The 7,151-nt window shown below is 50.5% G+C and overlaps 1 long non-coding RNA gene across 1 annotated transcript; it reads left to right on the top strand.

Annotated features, from left to right (window-relative positions):
• The first annotated feature begins 35 nt into the window (after window positions 1-35).
• Window positions 36-6,711, top strand: LOC118023847. Its single transcript, XR_004682914.1, has 4 exons — window positions 36-248; window positions 384-448; window positions 4,555-4,613; window positions 5,138-6,711. It is a non-coding gene; the product is annotated as an uncharacterized LOC118023847 (long non-coding RNA).
• The last annotated feature ends 440 nt before the right edge of the window (window positions 6,712-7,151 follow it).

The following is a 7,151-nucleotide window of genomic DNA, read 5'->3' on the forward strand; positions in this document are numbered from 1 at the left end:
GGGGGGGCGCCCACGTCCGCCACAGACCCCCGTCGCCCAACTCGCTCCCGCGTGCGCGGGGGCCCCAGCCTCGCACCTGGAAACGCCCGCTGGGGTCCGCCACCGTCCCTGGCACAGCCCTTAGGTACCGACCCGAGTACTGCCAGGGGTCATCGCGGCAGCCTCCTGGCTCCCTCACTTCCTTCCAAGTCTTAGCTCACCAGTACGCTGCGCTCACCCTAAGGTGAGGCCTCCGCTGGCCCCTCTAGGTAAGGACAGCCCCCCACGCCCCCATCCCCCGCTCTGGCCACTTCCAGCTTTGCGCTTCACTTAGCTCTTAGCACCGTCGAATATTACAAATCACTTTCTTATTCATTTGGCTTATTGTCTCTCTTCCCCACTAGAAACCTTCCAGGAAACAGTTCACTGTTGGTTTTATTCCTGGCTGGGCCCCCAGGACTAGTACACGGTAGGTGCTCAGTAATCAGTAAGTATTTGTGGAACGAATGAATTTAAGCATCACCCACCAATCTATGAATTGTCAAACTTATGTCATGCTACAGCATGGATGAACCTGGAAAGCATTAGGCTCAGTGAAAGAAGTCAGGCACAAAAAAGACACAGATTGTATGATTTTAGTTATATGAAGTGTCCAGAAAAGCCAAGTCCACAGAGACAAAGTAGGCTGGTGGTTGCCTAGGTCTGGGGAGTTGGGGGATATGGAGGTGACTGTTTAAATATAAGGGATTTCTTCTTGGGTGATACAAATGTTCTACAATTAGATGATAATGATGGTTGCACAACTTGAATATACCAAAACCCATTGAATTGTACAAGTTAAAAGGGCAAACTTACGATACGTGAATTGTATCTCAATAAAGCTGTTACAAAAACAAAAAAACAAACAAAAAACACCTCTCTCTCCTTGTTTTTCTACTCCCTGCCTTCTCCGGAAAGGATTCAGAGCATCATTCAGGGCTGCATAAAGCAAGGCTAGATCCAGCCACTGAAGGTGGGCCAGGACAGAAAAGAAAAATAGGGATGGGGAGTCAGCATGACCAGGCAAATACTCAAGGCTTGTCTTTGTTTTTTCTGTGCTAGACACAACACTCCACTCAGGCCCCTTCCATCAGATAATTCCCAGCGAGGAACCATGTGGTCCCTGAGCAGCCTGGGTCCAGGCCCTGTCCCACCCTCACCATGCATTTCTCCCCAGAGGCTGCCTGCCCTGAAGTGTGGGGGGAGGGGGATGGGTGGCAAAATGCAAAGTAAAGGTGCAGCCGTGACAGCTTGACTGCAGGTCTCATGCCTACAGGAGGGGCAGATTGGCTTGGGTAAGCTCTCTCACTTTCTCCTGAGTGCATGTCACATCCTGAGCCTGTTTCCTCACCTGTGAATGGGGTCAACTGAGAGTAGAGCCAGCCTGCCCTTCCCTCCCTAGTTCAGCCCACTGCACATTCACACCCTGCTTCTTTCTGAAAAGCATTACATTTATGGGACTTGAAAAGAAATTACTTTTGATAATTGGGATTTGTATTAAATATCATTAATTTGGTTTTTTTTTTTTTTTTTGGAGATTTTGTTTATTTGACAGAGAGAGACACAGCAAGAGAGGGAACACAAGCAGGGAGAGTGGGAGAGGGAGAAGCAGGCTTCCCATGGAGTGGGGAGCCCAATGTGGGGCTCGATGTGGGGCTCGATCCCAGGACGCTGGGATCATGACCTGAGCTGAAGGCAGACGCTTAACAACTGAGCCACCCAGGCCCCCCAAATATCATTAATTTGTTGAGAAACAAAAGTATAGAAAGTATCTTTTTAATTTAAAAGGAATTAGGGTAAAACTAACCCTGGAACCACCTAGAGGATCCTTTGAATGCTATTCTCACTGTTTCTTCACCTCTCTTCCCTTTTCTGTGGGGACAAGCACACAGTCACCTGTCAATACTTTACTCCGGCATCATCTTTACTCTAAGCCTTACTTGCTCATCTTTGGCCCTCCCTTGACCCATCTCCACTGTAAAACAGCTAATCCCACATCTCATTCTATGTCTGTATCTTGACGCATGAATATATGCTATTACTTGAACGCATTCATTCATTCATTCATTCATTCAGCAGACTTTTAGGGAACTTCTACTATGTGCTGGGCGCTGTGGTACATGCCAGGGATAGAAAGAAGACATTTTCAGGGGCGCCTGGGTGGCTCAGATGGTTAAGCGTCTGCCTTCGGCTCAGGTCATGATCCCAGGGTCCTGGGATCGAGCCCCACATCGGGCTCCCTGCTTGGCAGGGAGCCAGCTTCTCCCTCTCCCTCTACTGTTCCCCCTGCTTGTGCTCTCTCACTCTCTCTACCAAATAAATAAATAAAATCTTTTAAAAAAAAGAAAGAAGACATTTTCAGGAATTTTAGGGAGGGAGGCAAACAAGTAAATGAGCAATTACTCTATCACGGTCAGTCTCATGTTAGGGTTATATTCGGGGGCTATGGGTGGGAAGTATTCTTTTTTATAACTGTAGTTAAAGATTCCCTCTCTCTATATATACATATTACATACATAGTAGATAGATGGAGAGATATAATACAGGTAGTTAGATATATGTATGTATCTCTACATGTATATGGATATATATCTGAGAGATTTAGCTATAGCTATTCATTGTGAGAGCCTATCATTTGGCATTGGCATCTGTCCACCAGCTGTTGGATCCTTTATGAATGAGAAGGTACACAACATGATGGGAGGTCTGGAATAAGGGCCTGGGATGAGCTCCAGATTCCACTCGTGATCTTGGCCTGAAAAGCATGCAAATGTGGCTAACTTGAATTCATCCTGTTTTCCCCAACACTTAGCTCACGACCTTTTCACGTTTTTTTCTTTAATATTTTCTCTCAAGTTATAAAAGAAGTGCACGCTTAACTTGGGAAAGACGGACAAGTCCAAAAGGAAAAATAAACCACTCACTTCTGCACCATCCAAAAATAATCATTGTTAATATTGTTGTGTCTCCAGATTTTTCTCTTATATAATTTCTTTACGATAATAACCACACTAGCTACAGCTTACTATGTGCTAGGCATTGCTCTAAGCTCCCTGCACTTATTTACTCGTCTCCCTGCCTCTTTGAGGGAGGTAGTATTACTTTCCCTGTTTAAGATGGGGAAACTGAGGCCCAGAAAAGTTAAATCGCTTGCCCAAGGTCACAGAGCTTGTAGGGAGCAGAGCTGGATTTTGAACCCAGGCACGCGGGCTTCATAGTCCACAGGTCGAAACTAACCTTGCCCTCTGCACCATCATGCCTCTGTGCCATGGGAAAAGTGAGGTGCACTCTGTGCATGGAAGTTGGAAACACAGACACCCATGAACGGGGAAAAAAATCGCCCACCCCAGGAGAACAGCTCTCAGTACTTACGTGTAAATCAGCCCAGTATGTTCCCCATGCATAAATTCCCCACGCAGCTATGCAAATGAAGTCATGTGATACAGGCCCTTTGCTAACTGCCTTTTTTCCTCTTTTGCAAATATCAGTTGTTTTTCTCATGCTGGTAAGTTCTCTTCTGCGATATGCTTCCAACAGTGGCATCCAAGTCCTCCATCTTCATTGTGCACTTGACCCTCCCTCCCTATGGGGCATCTGGCTGCTTGTGCTGTTAGAAATAACGCCAGGTGAACATTCTTATACACACACCTTTGTGCACGTCCCTAATGATAAAGCGGAGTTGCTGGGCCAGGGGAGTACGTGTTGGTAAGGCTCTAATCAACCCCCCAAAGGCTGTCCTAGTGGGTACCCCCTGACAGCAGCTCAGCACCCTGACACTTCTGAGATTCGGGCACCAGGTGGAACCACGGCCAGCTCCATCATTTGCAGGGCCCAGGGCAAAGTGAAAATGTGGGGCCCCTTGTTCAGAAAGTAGGAAAAAGCTATTTCCTTTCTTTGCAGTCTCTGATCTGTCCTGGTGCTTTTTATTGGCTGTTTCGTGTCGTGTGCCCTGGGGGGATACTTGTGGGGCACGTGCAGACCCTCACAGCACCTGGGGCCATGTAATCTGGTGGGCAGGGCCCAGAGGCTTGGCTCTAAGCCTTCCTGCACCTGTGCCCAAGCCCCCACTGAGCGACAGCGATGTAAACCTGTGACCCAAGGCCACCCGCACGCGCTCCACTGTCCCACCCGGCCTCGCTTACACAATCCAAACCCCCAAAATAGAATTATTAAGAATTTCCAGACAACCATCTCAGAGCGTTAAACCCCAAGTGCGGGGCCTGAGTGTGGAGCTCTTGGACACTGCCGGCCAGATGGGGCAGGTGGGACTGTCACCAAAGAGGGACACATGAGGCTTGTGTTATTTCTATTCTCTCAATACTTTAGTTCAAAGACACGTCACAGCAGAGTGCCCCTGGTAAAGAACGTCATCTGGATCCACAGACGGGCAAAAAAAGGGCAGGCGAGGGGCATAGGCAAGGGAGGCCCAGGTGAAGGGCAGGTCACACACAGGCCCTGTGCCACACTCCCTCGGTGGCCCACGTCATCCTTGTGGCGGCCTTCAGGGTCTGTGCTACTGTTCTCCCCACTTTACAGATGAGGAAGCAGAGGCTCTGCAGGACTGCATAGCACATCGATCGAGTACCACGCAGACGGTAAGTGCAGGAACCAGGACAAGACCCCGCGCCATCGTGGGTGGGCCAGCGCCCAGACTTAACCAGCGCGTTAGAAGTTTCTCTGGAAGGGCTGCAAGCTGCTTTCCTTTGCAGCTCCCGAGTTGGTGCTGACCTTCTGGTGCCCAGGAGGTCACAGCCCATAAGGAGGGGAGGCAGGGAAGGGTGTCAGTGAGCTGCCAGCCAGGCTCCCAGAGAGCAGCTGGGCTTGGCGGGGGGCAGACCGTGAGGACCGCTCCGTGCAGCCAGCCCTGCCCCCCCGCAGGGAGTTTGCAGGCTCCCCAGCCTCCTGGAGGAGGCGGGAGGGCGGAGGAGGTGGGCCTGTTCTCTAAACAGTCTGTTCTTCTCACCAAGGGTTTGTCCTTGGCCCAGCTTCCCTCCCAAAGGCTGAGTAATCTAGAAAAATTGCAGCCCGGCATAAAGGAGCAGGCCCAGGGGCCAACCAGGATCACGAAGTCAAGCGGAATTCTTGGCCTGCTCACTCTTGTAAGTTTGTAACCATTTAGACCCGAGGACAAGAAGCAACAGATGCCTTTGGAGGATCAGGCCCGTGTGGTTAGAGCCTCAGCAGGAGACTGGCCCCAGTCCGTGGATCCTCAGACCCTCATCTCAGATTAAAGAAAAAACGCCTCCCTGCGATTGGCACTTGCGCCTTCCTCCTTCCCTCTCATCCCCATCGCTTTTCTCCCCAGCTCTGCCTGGGTCTGAGCCCTGGCCTGGCTTCTGCCCCCCAGCTGCGAACTGGACCAGCTACTTAGCTTCAGCGTGCCTCAGTTTCCCCATCTCCAAATGGGGTGGCACTTGTTAAATGACGTCATGCATGACCACCACTTCCCGTGGTGCCTGCCACATACAGCTGCATGCATATGAGCTTTTGCTGAGGATGCCTGACCCTCTGCGGGCCAGAGAGCAGTTCTTGGCTGAAGCCCCTGCTTCCCATCAAAATACGAAGTGTCGGGAAGCAGACACTTCCTATTAGTCATGGACACCTTAGCGTTCATCAGCTTAGGGCGCCTTCTCAAGATCATGCTGTGACTAGAGGGGAAGAAAGATACCAGCCCCCGGACAGAGGTAGCGACAGGGCGGCGGGGGAAGCAGGTGTCCCAGAGAAGATGTCCAGGAAGCTCCCTGCGGATCACGGTTTCACCTGGAGCCGGGCTCCGTCTTGGGTCTTGTCGCTTACCACGGAGGCCCCTAACTCAACTGGCCTTGCCCACAGCCTGACTCCTCTGTGGCCCGCCAGACAGACCATGTGCTTCTCTTCCTGCCAACGGTTAACATGAAATGCCTGGGACTTCAGGTTTGCGAACCTGGTTTGGGTCCAAGGCCAGCAGGTAACCCTGAGGGTGCCGTATCCTACTCTGGAATCTTCAGACTTCTCATGTGCAGAATTAGACAACACGGAAAAAAGCCTGCCCAGAATTGTTGCGGCCAGAAGAGCACGAATGCAGTTAGTTGCTCGTAGGTCCGCTCGTTGGTTACACCCCTGCCCTCCCTGGTGGAATGATCACGGACAACGTCCCAGTGTATTCCTGCGTGTCTGCAGAGAACCTGGACCCCATTCTGAATCCGGCATCGGGGATCAGTGTAGGGGAGGCAGGCAAGCCGTCAGGCTCTAGAACCGTGTTGTGCCCAAACCGTCACCAGCAGCCCCACGTGGGCATTTCAATTTCAATTAGCTAGGTTTACATAAAATTAAAAATTCAGTTTCTTAGCTGCTTGAGCCACAGTTCAAGTCCGTCACAGGCACACGCCCTAGTGGCTGTGGTCATGGGCAGCAGAGGTTACAGGACATTTCCGGCATCTCAGAAAGTTCTACAAGAGATGCAGTCCTAGCTGCATGACTTACTGGCTTCCTAGCACTTACTAGCTGCATGACTTGGAGCAAGTTACTTACTGCTCTGGGGCTCTGTCTCCTTACCTGCGAAATGGGAGTTAATCCACTCCACAGCAAATGCTTAATTGAGTGCCTGCCGGGTATTCTGCGAGGGGCTGGGGATACAGCACTAAACAACACAGATAAATAAAATCATGGCCCTCATGGAACTGACCTTTTTTTTTTGAGAGAGAGAGCGGGGAGGAGTGGAGGAAGAGAGAATCTCAAGCAGGCTCCACACCCAGCAGCAGAGCCTGATGCAGATGCAGGGCTCAATCTCATGACCCCAAGATCATGACTAAGAAACCAAGAGTTGGACGCACAACAGACTGAGCCTCCCAGCTGCCCCATGGAACTGATCTTCTAAAGGGGGGCAAAACCAGCATTTATCTCTTGGAGTTGGTTTGAGAATCAAATGAAATAGAGCAGGAAAAGCACTTTACATGATTCCTGGAACATTCTAAGTGCTTAATAGGTGGTAGCTGCTATTACTGCTAGTAATCTGCTCAGCTCCCTTCTCCCACGGCCCTGCTAACTGGGATGGATAAACACATAGCATTCAGGCCTCCACTTCTTATCCTATACCCAGTGCAGACATTGCTAATCAATCACAGCACACTTTCCACTGAACCCAGAAGTACCTA

Source organism: Mirounga leonina, unplaced genomic scaffold (genome assembly GCF_011800145.1).
Source record: "Mirounga leonina isolate KUSES-001 unplaced genomic scaffold, KU_Mleo_1.0 Mir_180, whole genome shotgun sequence".
NCBI classification, from domain to species: Eukaryota; Metazoa; Chordata; class Mammalia; order Carnivora; family Phocidae; genus Mirounga; species Mirounga leonina.